The following is a 16,355-nucleotide window of genomic DNA, read 5'->3' as shown; positions in this document are numbered from 1 at the left end:
ACTCTATAAAAGCCGGGGGTTAAGGTCTGGACTAGGTGGAGGATAGTTCGGATCCCAGGCTGCTCGGATCATTTTATGATCTAGGGGATTTTCTTGGTTACAGATTTTAAGTGACAAAGGACATAACAGACAAGTTGGCCAGGTTCAGGGAGTGATGTGAATTTGGCTCTATGTGAAGGTACAGAGAGAAAAGTACAAGTGATAAAAATAACGTGGGAGCTGGGGTTTTATGCATCAAAGGCATGGTGGAGTGAGTTCTGATGGACTCTTAAAGGGAAGTAAATAATCCGTTTTAATGGTAACCTACTTGTCATTGGTATCTTAGATTTTTGCAGTGAGAAGTATTAGGGGGACAGGGCATCATTTGCCAATAGCATTCAGAGTTCTGTGAGCCTCTTTTTCAATTCTGCCAAGAACTGTGTCAAAGGTGAGAAAGATGTGGTTTTATCATGCTTTTGTTATACATTTTCTTCCACTGAAATGTAAACTTATTAAGATGGTTCTAAATATAGGTGTGTATGTGTGTGTGTGTGTGTGTACTTAAAGTCCAAATTCATGTGTGATTGGGGATTTCATTCTTTGCACTCAATGACAGAAAAGCTTGTGGTTTTTTTAACATACGATAAAATCACCAGTCACTCTTTATTATGACAATGCATTATTAGGATCCAGTAAAAAAAATCTCTTTGGGGTTTACAACTTCAACAAGTTTAGGGGCGCCTGGCTGGCTTAGTTGGAAGAGTATGTGACTCTTGATCTCCAGGTTGTGAGTTTGAGCCCCACGTTGAGTGTAGAGATTACTTTAAATAAATAGATAGATAGATAAATAGGTAAATAAATAAATGAACTAAAAACTTAAAAACAACAAGGTTTTATAGCTATACTATAGAGCCTCTTAAAATATGTTGTGGGGGATGCCAAGCAAAGATGAAATTTACTCTCAAGCCAAGGTCTTGTTTGCCTGATAATTGGAGCCCTGTTGAAGGCATTCAAATTGGTCTTGTATTTTTGCTTTTGTTTTACCTGCAGGTTATTTATGGTTTTTATTTTCTCAGAGAAATAGTAATAGTTTTCCAAAAAAAGAAAGAGGATGATTAAATCAGATTAGACTCACTAGAGTGTTTTGCTCAAATTCACCTTTATTTCCAATTTTGAATAAAACGACAAGCTAGGTCAATTTCAAATTATTTAAATGTCTGTACCCAAAGAAAAGGAAGTAACAAATTTTCTAAAAAGCTTATGAGGTTTTATAATTTTTCCAGAAATAAGTAGGGAAATTGCTTTTTATCATATAGGCTTCAAATTTGGGGAAAAGATATTACATGAACTGTTAAGAGATAAACTGAGGCATATTAAATAGTTTGAGTTTATTTGAGCAAAAGCCAATTTGAATGGGGCAGCACCAAGCCAGAAATGCTTAGGGAGAACTCTACTGACAGGAGCTCTGGTAGAGACTTTTATAGGGAAAAGGTGAAAGCAAAGCGAGACAATTATTTTTTTTAATGTTTATTTATTTTTGAGAGAGAGAGAGAGCCAGAGCATGGGGGGGAGGGGGGGGTGCAAAGAGAGAGGGAGACATGGAATCATGAAGCAGGCTCCAGGCTCTGAGCTGTCAGCACAGAGCCTGATGTGGGGCTGGAACTCACAGACCTTGAGATCATGACCTGAGCCAAAGTCGGATGTTTAATGGACTGAGCTACCCAGGAGCCCCAGAGCAAGGTAATTATTGATTGGCTATAGCTTAAAGGTCTAGCTGGCTGTAATGTGTTTGTCTTTAGGTCTCAATTTTGTTATCTTGAGGCGTTAGATTTTGGTTTGCTTGGCCCGTAGGCCACCACAGCTTTAGAGCCACTTTAGAACAACACTAATATTATTCTCCCACCAAAATGTCCAGGGGCAGAGGTACGTATAGAACAGCCATAGGACCACCAACTAAAGGAGTGCCTATGGAATAGCTGGACCAACTTTGTCCCTTCCCATTTCTTAAACACAAGGAGCACTTGGCTGAGGCTTTTAAACCAAACTGAAGCCTTGAGAACTGGTCTCTAAAAAATGCTGGGTGGAAAGCTCCAGCCCTCTGAGCACAGTGGCTGGTTCCCAGGTCACCAGCCCCTTTCCAGAGGTGGGTCTGAGGTCACCTCATTGACATAACAAGAGACACCTTTATCCCTCTGGGGGTTGGGGGGGGGACTTCAAGGGTTTTACTTATTTATTTTTTGAGAGAGAGAGTGAGTACACCAGCAGGAGTGGGGGAGGGGCTGAGAGGAAGAGGAAGAGAAAGGATACCAGCTGGCTCCTCTCTGTCAGTTGTGGGACCCTTAACCGGCTGAGCCACCCAGGCACCCCAAGAAATTGCAAGGGTTTTAGGAGCTCTGTAACAAAAACAGGATGAAGATCAAACATATATTTCTTATTATAAATCATAACATCATAGGTGGGTGCATATTTTGGATTGGGGCTGAGTCTTCCCGGTTTTTGTTCTTTTTATATAACAACCCTCTTTATCTTTTTTAATACTCTTTGTCAGGAAGCCTAGTTTCATATTAATATGGCTAGTCCAGCTTTCTTCTGCTTACTGTTCTCAAAGTACTATATCTTCTCCCTTCCTCTTACTTCCAGCCTTTCTGCGTCTTTTTTCTTAAAAGGTTTCTCCCGGGGGTGTCTGGGTGACTCAGTCAGTTCAGCATCTAAGTCTGGATTTCAGCTCAGGTCATGATGTCATGGTCGTGACGGAGCCGCGCATCTGGCTCTGTGCTGAGTGTGGAGCCTGCTTAAGATTTTCTCCTCACCCTCTGCCCTCTCCTGCTCTGGTGCACGCTCCTGCTTGCGCTCCCCCCCCCCCCAACCGCCCGTTTCTCCCTCTCTCAAATTAATTAATTAATTTAATTAAATGTTTCTCCTGCAGGCAGCATGCAGTTGAGACTTGTTTTAACCCAGTCTGACAACATCTGCCTTTTAACCGGTGTGTTTAGTGAGGAGGGAGCCTGAGGCGAGCTGACAGGCCACAAACGCCCCCACCCCCAGGTGGGAGATGTGTTGATATTCCTCAGGCACTCCTGACTGCCCAAGAGCAAAGGAAAAGGGGGAAAACAAACCTTTAACTGATAGAGATCTCAGTCTGCAGGACCTGTTTCAACCACCCCTCCATAATGATGTGGGAAACAAAGGCAGGAGGAAATGTTAGAATTAAATCTCCTTAGAACCTGTGGCCCATTGACAAATACTTGAGGCTGGCAGAGTAAAATGTTTCTCCAGGAACTCCCTGCTGTCTTAATGCTAATGCTTTGCTAGAGGGAAAAACAACCTTAGCTTGACAATAGCTAGGCCTCCAGTACCTTGGGAATCTTCTTTAGCATATTAAAATCTCACTGGAAACTTTTTAACTTTTCCTCCCCCAACCCCATAGTATATAACCAGTCTCTCCTCGTGGTCCCAGGACAGTTCTTTCAGCCCACGGATCCTGTCCCTGTGCTTTCATAAAATCACCCTTTTGCACCAAAGACATCTTCGAGAATTCTTTCTCGGTCATCGGCTCCAGACCCCACAAACTCCATTATCACCCCAAAACCTCATCATTTAGCCCCTTTGCACAAAATGTAATTAGCAATATAGTTGATTTAAGCCTCTGATATTGCTACTTGCTTTCCTTTTATATCTTATCTTTTTTATCTGTTATGACTTTCTTGCCTTCTTTTGGGTTTCTTTAATATTTTTTGTTGTTCCATTTCATCTACTGGCTTCTTAACTGTATTTCTTTTTATTATATTGCTAATGTTTTGATATGCCCCGATTCGAGACCCCCGAAAACAAATCACCAGAGTCCATAGTCAAAGCCAAGCGGCAAGGGTCGTTTATTGTAGGTTCAAACCCGGTCCTCTGCGCACTCGTTGCCGGTGACACTAAGAGGCCCCCAGCGAGGATCTTACAGCTTCTTTTATAGACAGGCACAAACAAGTTAGGGATTTTTCGCGGTTACAGAGCTGTTATTGGTTGACATTTAAATTTGAACACTCAGCAGAACTTGATTGGTTCCCGCCTTTTTTTCAAACCACTCAGCAGAACTTGATTGGTTCCCGCCTTAGGTCAGACCACAACCGGGCATGCCCTGGCTGGTTTTGGGAAGGGGGGTGGGTAGGGTAGGGGGGGTCTTTTCTTTGCAGTTGTGACTACACCTGGTAATTTTTCTCTTAGTCTCTCAGTTTGTTCTAAGACTAACATTAGGATCACTTACCTCATCAGTGTCTATTTACTATCGATATTGTCGCTATTCACACTTTACATTTTATACCCAACAGTTTGTTTCCCATTCTTCAATGATCACTTTCCACTTGACATTTTACATTCCCCGCTTCACAAATGTAATAACCTTACAACAGTGCAATTCCATTTACTCCCCTGCTTTTAGAGACCTAATAATTGGAAAGGAGAAAGTGAAACCGCCACACTCAGACATTATTGCTTATGCAGAAAACTCAAAAGGGTATATAAATTATTGAAAAAATAGAGCTTATCAGGTAGCTGGATATAAGATTAATATATAAGTCAGAGGTATTTCTATCCACCAGCAAGAAACAGCTAGAAAACATAATTAAAGAGAAGATTCAAAACTTGTGCAAGACTGCTATGAAGGAAAGTTATATATCTTCACTAAAATATATTATAGGAGACCCAAATAAATGGACTTATGATTTCTCTACTCTTGCCCCTTTCCATAGGTGCATCCAAAGTCATTGTGTGATCCTGGGCTCTCATTGACTCCTGCCTTCAGGAGCCTGCATGTTCTGGATACAAGAGCTGTGAGGTAAGAGGAAGCACTGTTTCCTCCTGCTGTAGGACCTACAATTCTCCGGTGGAATTCAGGCAAGCTTCTCAGCTACCTGGGGAGAGATAAAAGAAACAGTATTTAGTGGTCTGGAGTAGACTGCTGGCCACACAGAAAAGAGCAGGGGCAAAAAACCTTGAGCAAACTGACACAGTAAGTCATAAAGTAAAAGCAGATGACCTTGAACAGAAGGAGTGCAGAGTGCTGATTATATGAGAATCTTGTCCCTTCCTCTAGGAAGCCACAGGTAAAAATTGGAGAGGGCAATCAGTGTGAAATGTTGATCATCTACATGAGAGATTGGAGCACTGGCATTTTTCTGTATTATTTCACATGTGAAACATTCATCCTCAGTGGTGGATGAAGTCGGGAAAAATATGCATATAACCCTACTCATGCATTTCTTTAGAGAAACAATGTCATGTCTTATATGCCATTTATTTCTGTGCTTTATTCATGCCAGGTAGGTGGTGGCTTGTGAGGATAATCAGCTAGTTATAGAGAAGGAAAAGCTATATTGTCTTAACATGTGTATAGTATAGTAGGAGTAAATTATGACCTATAGTATGAGGATAAGATGATTATATAAATAACCTACAAATTATGTGGAAGAAAATCAGTTTTGAATTGAGTCATACCCGGAATGCCATGTGAGTTCAAAACATGAAGACATCCAATGTGGTTTAAAAAATCTGAATAAGCTTGGAGCTGGAGGTGATATTTAAGGCTTAACTTACCAGAAGAATTTAGCAGGCTGAAATTGTAAAGGGAGTCCGGATGGAGGGGATGGCAAAAAGAAAGACAGTGGAAGAGAGACAAAGGTATATATAAATGGTAACAGACATTGCCTTTTGAACTATAGATATCTCAGGTTGGTGACATCTAGCAGGCAGTTGGGAATTTTTCTATTGGTGTAGAATTAGGAATCTTCTGTGTTGAGATGATAGTGAGGAGAGAAATCTCTACAGGAAAGAGAGGAGACCTGAAGATAGGATTTTGAGGATCACCTCAAAATCGAAGGAGAGAAAATATCCAACAACAGAAAGAAAAAATAAAAAGGACGATACCGCAGACCTAAAGATGAGGGGCCAGAAGCATTTAAGGAAGGTGATGAGCTGTGGAAGATGAATACCAAGAAAAGGCAACTTTCTGGGGGAGTTAGATGCTGACTAGTTTCAAACTATGCAGGGGTTTCTGAGTAAATCAATTGAGTGGAGGCATATTGTTCCTTAGACTAAAGGGCAGTCTCTCTGTTCCCTCTTGGTACCTCTTGCTCAAGCTCCTTCATCTGGAGTGGAGGGAGGATTCCTTCTCAAGAAGGAAAGCTCGAATGGTACCCACCTCTCAACTTCGGGCTGCTCAAATGAATTTACTCCTGAAGAGCTAAAGGAAGAGACGGACACTCAATTCAGAGTCCTAGTACTTGATGTCTTCTAGTCCTGAACTAAGAGCAAGGTCGGCTTTGACAGATTTAAGAGAGAGGCGTAATATAGCAATAAACAATTGTAGACATTTCTTAATCCAAAAGATATATATTTGGAATAGCACTGAATCTTTCATGATTATTTATGAAGCCATCTCACTTTTTCAAGCAGTTGAAAAACAGGTATTTGTTAATATTTAGTGTTGTCTTTAGTGTGTCTTTTGATTCTGTCTTTAACATTAAAGGTTCAGTATCAGAGAAAGATCTATAGGGTACTCAAAAGTAACACACTTAAGCTCTACTCTTTTACAGGGAAGTCTTTAAAAAAAGAAAAAAACAAAACAATCTTCCCAACCTAGGCTCCACAATCTGGGTTACATTTTAAATTTTAGATTAATAAGATGGGGTGCCCAGCTAGCACAGTCCATGGAACGTGCAACCCTTGATCTCGGAGTTGTAAGTCTGAGCCCCACGTTGGGCACAGAGATTGCTTAAAAAAATAAAATCTTTTTAAAAATGTAGATTAATAATAAATGTAGCTCAAGAATACACAAAATAAAGTAGATGAAACTTGATGTGTTGCCTAAATCAAAAAGGTAGTGGACGCAAAAAGTAAGAGTTCAATTTAAATTTAATTAAACAGAGGATTCTCCGAAACAGAGAAGGTGTTTGGTGATGTGTAAAAATAAGAAAGCTTTCCTTTAAAAAGAACATATTACCTGAACATATGAAAAGGTTTACAGTAGAGGGAGTTGTGGTGAAGAGAGGGATATGCTTAAATTTAGTTTTTCCAAAAGTCCATATGGACATTTAAAATTAGAATTATCAAGCAAAATATATATATATATATTATTTTATATAATGTCAGAAACTTCTGCAACAAGCATCTGGAGAAATCTTTATTTTTAGAAGTTTCGAGCATTACACTGGCTGCTTTGGCAGTAGTCATACTTGGAAATTACATGCTCAGTTTTCCTCTCCCAAACTCATCAATCAGCAAAATCATTCCCCATCCCCTGGGGAGGGATAAGAGAAGAGGCAGAAAGAGAGAAAAGTGTTTCTCCCATACTATTCTGGAAATTCCTTCCCCTCAAGGATACAAAATGCTGGGGGGAAAAAAGTGCTCCCCTAACACCTCGTCTATAGGGTGACCTGTTTGTTGGGGACAGTCACAGTTTATACCCACTGTCCTCAGGCGATCATTAGTAGTGACACCTTTTAATTCTCAAAATGGCCCAATTTAGACAATAAATTATATGGACACTCTACATATGTAGCAATTACCCAGTGTAAATTCAAGAGACCCATAAATTTCCAAGACTATACTTTCAAGGATCATTTCTACAGTTTGTTACTAGAGAAGTTTCTCTGAAAGTATAGAGCTCCGGAAACCACCAGCAGGAGACACAGCAATCTCTCCTGAGCCTAGAGCCGATTCTCGGTGTTTCTGCAACTGCCATTCACCATTGATACTGGTTCTTTTCTTCTTTGGGAGAGCAAGAGGGAGAGGATGCAGTCTGAAGAAAGAAAGAGACAGAGAGAGAGGAAGGAAGGAAGAAGTTTTATAATACTTTCTGCTGAGCCTACAAAATGGAGAAATATGAAATCACAAAAAAATATAAAATCAAACATGCAATAAAATTGACAACATCAATTAGATTTGATAGTATGATTAACTTTATATATGAGTTAGTTTAAACTGCTTAGAAATAAGCAGTTTTTGTATATTTTTAAATTTTAATTGTAGAATTGTTAGCCATCTTCATTCAACCGATTGGTACTTCTTTAATCATTCTTCCCATGAGAGAAAGGCCTCACACAATCATGAGTTCAAGCTAATGAGTGCACTGGAATACTTCATCTATTTTTGAGAGAATATTAAGGTCCACAGATAGAAAATAGACCAAAATCCCTTTTCTGGGTTAATAATTCCCAATGCTATTCCCATCCCTCCTCAGTTCCACTTAACTTTGAGAAAGTTTTAAAAATTTAGTTTTAAAAAATGTTCCTTGGTTTTATGAATTTTTTTCAAGTGCAGGGGCACCCAGCTGACTCAGTCAGTAGTGCTAATGATTCTTGATCTCAGGGTTGCAAGTTCTAGCCCCACACTGGGCATAGAGATTGCTTAAATTTTTTTTTCAAGTGCCTCAGTATGGAAGCCAGAAATGAATGAGAAATAATATGAATAAATATCATAATTGATTATATTCTTATGAGTCAACAAGGGATAAGGAAATAAGGGTGTGTAAAGGAAGATTAGTGAAGCCCATTTTTCAAAGAGTTTATAATCTAGTGGATGAAATAGGCATAGAGAACAATGTGGCATAATAAATTATATTTCAAAATAACATTGAGGGACAATGGGTGGCTCAGTCAGCTGAGCATCTGACTTCAGCTCAGGTCATGATCTCATGGTTCATGAGTTCAAGTCCAGCACCAGGCTCGCTACTGTCAGTGCAGAGCCTGCTTTGGATCCTCTGTCCCCTCTCTCTATGCCCTCCCCCCTTAAATAAAATAAACATTTACTTATTTATTTATTTTAATGTTTGTTTATTTTTGAGAGAGAGAGAGAGAGGGAGAGAGAGGGAGACACAGAATCTGAACCAGGCTCCAGGCTCTGAGCTGTCAGCACAGAGCCTGATGTGGGGCTTAAACTCATGAATCATGAGATCATGACCTGAACTGAAGTCAGACCCTTAACCAGCTAAGCCACCCAGGAGCCCCAATAAACATTAAAAAAAAAAAAGTAACATTGAGATTTAAAGTGGGTGAATATTACACTAGAAAGAATTTTTTAAATGCAGAGAACTGGAGTGACTACATTCTAATTAAATCATAACAGATAAGACTTATTTGATTTTTTAAAAGCTTTTTTTTAAATTTTTTTTAACATTTATTTATATTTGAGACAGACAGAGACAGAGCATGAACAGGGGAGGGGCAGAGAGAGAGAGGGAGACACAGAATCTGAAACGGGCTCCAGGCTCTGAGCTGTCAGCACAGAGCCCAAAGCGGGGCTCGAACTCACAGACCGTGAGATCATGACCTGAGCTGAAGTTGGACGCTTAACCAACTGAGCCACCCAGGTGCCCCATTATTTGATTTTTTAAGTACCAGAAGAAAGGAAACTTTTATTTTTATTTTATAATGAATTCACATACCAAAAAATGAATTGAGAAAAAAAAATTTCATATTACAATTGAAGTCAAAGACAGACCTAGTTTATTTTTTTTTTAATTTTTTTTAACGTTTATTTATTTTTGAGACAGAGAGAAACACAGCATGAACGGGGGAGGGGCAGAGAGAGAGGGAGACACAGAATCCGAAACAGCCTCCAGGCTCTGAGCCATCAGCCCAGAGCCTGATGCGGGGCTCGAACTCACAGACCGCGAGATCGTGACCTGGCTGAAGTCGGACACTTAACCGACTGCGCCACCCAGGCGCCCCAAAGACAGACCTAGTTTAAAATGCAAGACATTCATTTGTAGAAAAATATGTCTGACAAAAAGAACAAAAAGCATGGAGCCAAATGAATAAATGAAATGATTAACAAAAATGTTAACAAAAGGGTTCATAATTGCCTTGCAAAGTATTATATTTTTTTAAAGATCTAGAAAAATGAGCCTGCTGATACAACGGTAGGGGTTGAAAATATTGGCTAACAAGGAGCTGTAAAAATAAATATTTTTGTTTTGTTTTGCTTTTTAACAAGAAAATGAAAGGAAATGTATGATTAAAGAATAACAATGTCAGGGCACCTGGGTGGCTCACTGGTTGTGTCCAACTGGGTTTTGGCTTAGGTCTTGATCTCGTGGTTTGTGAGTTTGAGCCATGTCGGGCTCCAAGCGACAACGCATAGCCTGGTTGGGATTTTCCCTCTCCCTCTCTCTCTCAAAATAAATAAATAAACTTGAAAAACAAACAAACAAAAATACAGAAAAGGAATAACAATGTCTTTACATAAGGCTATGAGGGAAAGGAAGAGAATAGTACCTTGAATGTGAACCAGTTAGAGGGATAATAGTACTGAAGGAGCCTGTGATCGGTTTATTGATGCATTTAGAGCTAACTGTCAAATGTAGATGCCCTCACCTGATCACCGTAGTAGCCTCTTCTTACAAGTCTCTCATCTTGTCCTCTTGCTTCTTCCCATCTAGTTGCAAGACAGCAGCCCCAATGTCCTTTTAAAAACTTGTCAGATCATGCCGCTCTTCTGCTCCAAGTTCTTAAATGATCCCCATGTCCCTCTGGGTACAGATTTAGGTTTTACAGTATCCTGGAAGAGCCTATGTGATTTGATCACAGTCACCTCTCTGACCTCCTCTCCTGTCTCCGTCCCTTAGGCTTCTCTCTGGTCACACTGGCATCCTCAAGGTCCCTGCAACAGAGCAGGCAACAGATCAGACTCTCTCAGAGACTTTGCTCCAGCTCCGTGGTTCTCAAAGGATGACCCAGGGATCTCTGTAAGTCCTCAGGACCCTTTCATGGGACTAAATGGTCAAAAATAAAACAAAAAGGTCCTTAACATTATTTTAAGAGCATAAAAGAGTCCTGAGACCAAAATATTGGGGATCGTTGCTGTAGCTATTCCACTCTAGCTTGGAGTTACCCTGGTCTCAGATATCTATCTGTTCAGCTCTGTCCTGTACCTTCTTCAAGACATTGCCTGTGTACTTTACTCTCCCAGTTGAGGTCTACCCTGACCACCTAGTCCAAATCTTAGACTTCCCATTTTCCTGTACATTTTCTCTTTTCATGACATTTATTACCTACAACATACTATCTAATTTACTTAAATATCATATTTATTGTCTCTCTGACTCCATAATGCAAGCTTCAAAAGGGTGAACATCATAGTCAGTTTTGTCCATTGCCCTATCCCAAGAGCCTGGGAGAGTATCTGATACATAGTAGATGTTTCCTGAATAAGTGAGTGATGAATAATTGAATTGAATTTCCAATATACTTTTTTGTGGCCAATATTGCTTGATGTACAGAATTACCAAATCACTATACTGTATACCTGAAACTAATATATGTCAACTATACTTCAATAATAATAATTTAAAATATATGTATTTCCAAGGCATTTTAAAGTAATGGCTTTACAACGTAAAGCAAAAATGCCTATATTCATCAAAATTTAATAAATTATTGAGAGAAAAACATCTAAAGAACAAATAATAATGAAAGTAGCATAAAGACTACAACGTTATCTAGTGAACCCACAGCAGAAGAAAGCGAATCTTTGAAACATCTTGTATCAGTAATTATATGCTTCAGTCTGGGAATGATACACACCACATCCATCACCACTCATTACTCATTAGCTGGAACCAATCACATGGACCCACCCAACCAAAAAAGGGACCACAAGTACATTCCTACTACCATGTACCTGAAGGCAGGAAGCTGAAAATATTTGACAAACAGCACTATTACATGATGGATTGTGTTTCAATTTGGTAAAGCAACTCAATAACCAAGATTAATAAAATTTCTTATGAAATTACTTCAGAATATACAATGATTATAAAAAGCAAAGAACTTCAAGTTTCATTATAAATAATAAATGGCTTATTCTTGATTTATATAGCAGAAAATAAGATATATTACATTATCAAAATGAACTTTTTTGATACCTTGGACTTAGGAGCATTTCATTCTTTTTTGCACATCTTTTTTTCTTTCTTTCCTTCCTTCCTTCCTTCCTTTTTTCCATCCCCCCTTTTTCTTTCACCAAATATTTATTTTGGACTTCATTTCATTCTTTTTTGCACATCTTTTTTTCTTCCTTCCTTCCTTCCTTTTTTCCATCCCTCCTTTTTCTTTCAGCAAATATTTATTGAGCCTTCTGTGTACAGATAATGGTTCTAGGTGATGGGAATGCAAGAGTGAATAGACAAGATTCTTGCCCCCACAGAGCTTATAGTCTATTGGGGGAACACAGGCAATAAACAGGTCAGCAGCATTTAAAAATCAAAAGAATTATAGATTGTGAAAAACATTATAACAAAGATAAACATTTGATAAAGAATAACTGGGATAGTCAGAAAATTCTAAACTGATATTTGAGATGAGATGTATATAGACCGCAAAGGAGCTAGTCTTGCAAAGATCCAGAGGAAGAGGATTCTAGACACACAGGGCATGTGCAAAAGTTCTGGCATGACTGAGAAATATCAAAGAGTCCTGTACAGTTTTAACCTCTGAGGAAGGAAAGAGGTGAGAGATGAAGTTAGAGAGCCAAGTAGAGACCAAACTATGCAGAGCTTTGTTGACAAAGGCAATAGGTTTAGATTTTATTTTAAAAGTAATAAAAAGTCACGAAAGCATTTTAAGCAGGGGATTGACAAGATTTCTTTTATGTTTCTAAAAGATTACATTTTAAAAGACTATATTCTGGGGGAAAAATAGAATGGATAGGGGAACTGTTAAGAAATTAAACACGGAAATCTGGTTGGTCTTGATTAAATTTATGTAACAGAGATGGAGAGAAAAGAATAGAGTCAACACATATTTAATAAGAAAACCAATAAGATTTCCTGCTGGGTTGGATGTGGAGATAAAAGAAAAGGAAAAACCCAAAGACTGAGGAAATTAGCTGAATGGTGAGCCCATTTACTGACATAGAAAAGGCAGAGAAAGAGTAAATCGGAATTGTGGGAATCAGGAATTCCTTATTTTACATAATAAATTTTATATGCTTCTTAAATATCCAAGAAGCGATGCTGTGTATTCTGGAAGCTTTAACATTAATTCAACATGTATTAAACACTTATTATGAGCACTGTGTAGCAGGGTCATAGGCTTAAGTCATACTATGCTGTGTATTTTTTTTCCTACCCAGATGTAGGAGATTCAAACTGAAGACCAAAGCAGTTGTAGGCAAAACAAAGCAATTACATTTTATGTATATGTGTATATACACACACACATATATGCATACATATTTATTAAAATATGTATACATATTACATGTATGTAATTACATTGTGCATACATAATTGCATGTATACATTCATTACATATAATGCAAATATATATAATATATATGTATACACACAAAATGTGTTTTATGTGTATATATGTATATATTATATATATTAATGTATGTATATGTATATATTATATATGAATATATGTGTGTGTATATACGTGTGTGTGTGTGTGTGTGTGTGTGTGTGATGTAATGACTTTATTTTGTCTACAACTATTTTGGTCTTCAGTTTGAACCCCCTACTTCTGAATTAATAAACAAGTTGATGGTTTAATTGCATTTAAATTTAATCCAACCCAACATCTTTAAAGGTGTAATATTCCTTTGTATAGAATAAAAGTGCTCAGTCTCTCATACGGCCTCCTTCATTCTTCTTCGTCTCTCACTAAGAATGGAGTCCATTCATGTGGGATTACGTGAGGGGAGCTTAAACAACCTCATGGCAGCCAGGAAGGATCAAGGATCTTGAGGGTAATGTCCTTTGCTTCTTCTGGTTTGTAGTGCAATATTCTTTATCTACCAGGCTACTGCTTACCTTTGGAGGTATTTAAGGCTGAAGTTTAAGTTGGGTGCAACTGTGATTTGGCTTCTCTCGTCTCACAGTAGTGACCCCTGGCTGGCTAAGTCTCATTATCTCCCACTAGTCCAGGTCACTGCTCTGGGTCTGGCTGTGCCTCTCATTTGGTCCAAGTATTCTCTAAAATCCTGGCCACTAGGCCTCTTGTTCTGCTAAGGTGACTCCTGGCAAGCTCTCCAGTCAGATGCTCAATAACTTAGGGTCAGTGTATACTACATAGGATCAAAGGCAGCCCAGGAAAGCTACCTGACCGTAGTTCATTTTTAGGTGACTGTGCTTCAACTTGGTGCAAGGCAGCCAGCATGATTGCTTCCTCCCAGAGTCTCAAATGATGAAGAGGAAGGAAGAGTACCTCTCTACTCTCTGTGTGCTCAGCTCTAGGCCAGAGCCAAAGCCCAGAGAGGGAAAAGTACAGAGACATCTGCTCCCTCCACTGCCACTTTCTTACTCTTTTCTTCTTGCCACAGTTCCCCTTAGTGCAAAAGGGAGTGTGTTTTACCCCAGGGAAGGCCTGGCGGCCTTAGGTAGGAGTGACCTCTCTCCATCGCTAGAGAACTACTTAGCTAACATGGCTGTTATCTTGCTGCACAATTCATTTTAGATATCAGAAGCAGAATTTTAATTTATTCTATTTGTATTCCACATATCATAAATTTTAGATTCATAGAGGGAAGCCTCCTTAAAACCAAGATGAAAGTCATGGGCTCAGAAAAGCAAAAAGAAAGGGGCGCCTGGGTGGCGCAGTCGGTTAAGCGTCCAACGTCAGCCAGGTCACGATCTCGCGGTCCGTGAGCTCCCCCCCCCGCGTCGGGCTCTGGGCTGATGGCTCGGAGCCTGGAGCCTGTTTCCGATGCTGTGTCTCCCTCTCTCTCTGCCCCTCCCCCGTTCATGCTCTGTCTCTCTCTGTCCCAAAAATAAATAAACGTTGAAAAAAAAATTAAAAAAAAAAAGAAAAGCAAAAAGAAAACTATATTATTAATTTTTAAAAAGTACTCAAAATATAATAATGTTCTGATTCAATCAATCATTGCATCAAACTTACAAGTTCTGTGATCTTGTTCCTCCCATTTTAGAGAAGAAGAAATGGGTACTTATGAAGACCTTTTTACTTTTTAACTTATAACACAAATTATCGAATTACATTATTGGGACTCTAACCATTCTATCTACAAAGCTCATGCTAAAATGCCTTCTCTTGAAATTTTTGTAGCTAATCCTTATAGAAAGAGGCAAATAACAGTCAAGGATTTCAGCACAGTAGGTAATACAAATGAACACAGATCAACTTAAAATCTACATTCTAACAAAAGCCCAAAAAACAAATACTCTGAAACAGAATCAAGTAATGTATTGCTTAGACATGATAGAAGAAAGCAGTGGCAGGAAAAAAAAAAAAAAAAACATGCTAGCATTGTTCTGGGCATATGCTCAAGGATTATGGTCAACCCAAGATCTCAGTAGCTTGATACGACAAAAATATATTTTTTGTTCACATTGCATCTCCCATATGAGTTGGCAGACTTTCTGCTCCACACACGGATCCAGGCCAATGGAGCTGTCACCATCTTGTTAACTACACCATCCGGAACATGCAGCTTCCTCAGGTACTTTGTTAAGGGAAGAGAGAAACTTGAGAAACTTGCATGGGCTTTTGACTCCCTCACCCTGCAAATAATACACTTACATCCACTACTGTTTCACTGGTCAGAACTAGTTCTTTGTGCTCATTCTAATTGCAAGAAGGCCAGGAAATGGAAGAGAGCAAATGGAATGTTTGATCTGTCTCTTTCACAGCCCTATGAACTGATCCACACATCCAGCCGCTTACCCCCTCCTAATCTCAGCTCTTTCATTCCCAAGGTTGTTTGTAGGTTCAGGATAAATATTATCCTTATTTTAGAGACTGCTTTACGTTTTGTGACTGGGGAAGAATATTGTAAGATCTTTGTAAACCTTTGTTAAAGACTAAGTTACAGTTCTAAGATCATTGTGGGTAATATATTTTGTTTTTAATGAAGCAGTGTTTGTGGGATAAGAACACATCTACTCTTACCCCCGTTATTCCCATTGGGAATAAGATACCATGCAAGTAGAAGGTGGGGGGGGGTGTCTCTGGTGATCACATGGTTTCTGTCACCACAACTTTCTTGTAACCACTTGACCTTACTTCTGGTTTAAATACACAAGAGTGATTTAAAAGTCAAACACCTAGGATTTTTTTTTTCCAATTACAACCAACAGGTTTCCATTTACAAAGTTCTTTATTACATTACGAGATGTTGAATAAGAGAAATTTGCAAATTTTGGAATATGAACCCAGGGTACCTAAAACCTACGGCAGTAACTTCCTTCAGAATGAAGTTGTTATCTTTGGGAAATGTAAGGAAGTAGCACCATCTGGTGGGTGAGAAGGAAAGAATATGGAGAATTACTGAATGTGTAATTGTGGGCACTTTGGAAAAGTATTATTATTACCATAGACATAATCAGGTTTTCACATGAAAGCTTTTTGGGAGCTTTAGAATTGAGACTT

At 38.9% G+C, this 16,355-nt stretch overlaps 2 long non-coding RNA genes and 1 other non-coding gene across 7 annotated transcripts in view; 2 read left to right on the top strand and 1 right to left on the bottom strand.

The window, feature by feature from the left end:
* Nucleotides 1-16,355, top strand: part of LOC109497576 — a 65,745-nt gene that overhangs the window by 33,459 nt on the left and 15,931 nt on the right. For 3 of the 4 annotated variants that reach the window (XR_006594486.1, XR_006594485.1, XR_006594487.1), the window contains exons 3-4: nt 4,716-4,801; nt 10,589-10,708. This is a non-coding gene — a long non-coding RNA (uncharacterized LOC109497576). Of the gene's footprint in view, nt 1-24; nt 179-325; nt 428-4,715; nt 4,802-10,588; nt 10,709-16,355 lie in introns of those variants that run through there. The other variant, XR_006594488.1, reaches the window with a different exon arrangement.
* LOC123384008 lies at nt 3,846-14,550 on the bottom strand. 2 transcript variants are annotated; one of them, XR_006594490.1, is made up of 3 exons: nt 13,781-14,550; nt 10,338-10,623; nt 3,846-4,877 (listed from the first exon to the last, which is right to left on the bottom strand). It is a non-coding gene; the product is annotated as an uncharacterized LOC123384008 (long non-coding RNA). The 2 variants fall into 2 exon arrangements; XR_006594489.1 differs by lacking the exon at nt 3,846-4,877 and adding an exon at nt 6,773-7,762.
* LOC111559674 lies at nt 7,562-7,766 on the top strand. The gene has a single exon (XR_002740790.1). It is a non-coding gene; the product is annotated as a small nucleolar RNA U3 (small nucleolar RNA).

The sequence above is a fragment of the Felis catus genome, chromosome A2 (assembly GCF_018350175.1).
Source record: "Felis catus isolate Fca126 chromosome A2, F.catus_Fca126_mat1.0, whole genome shotgun sequence".
Taxonomy (NCBI): Eukaryota; Metazoa; Chordata; class Mammalia; order Carnivora; family Felidae; genus Felis; species Felis catus.
The sequence above is the reverse complement of the archived record's forward strand: the minus strand, read 5'-3'. Positions and strand labels throughout refer to the sequence as shown.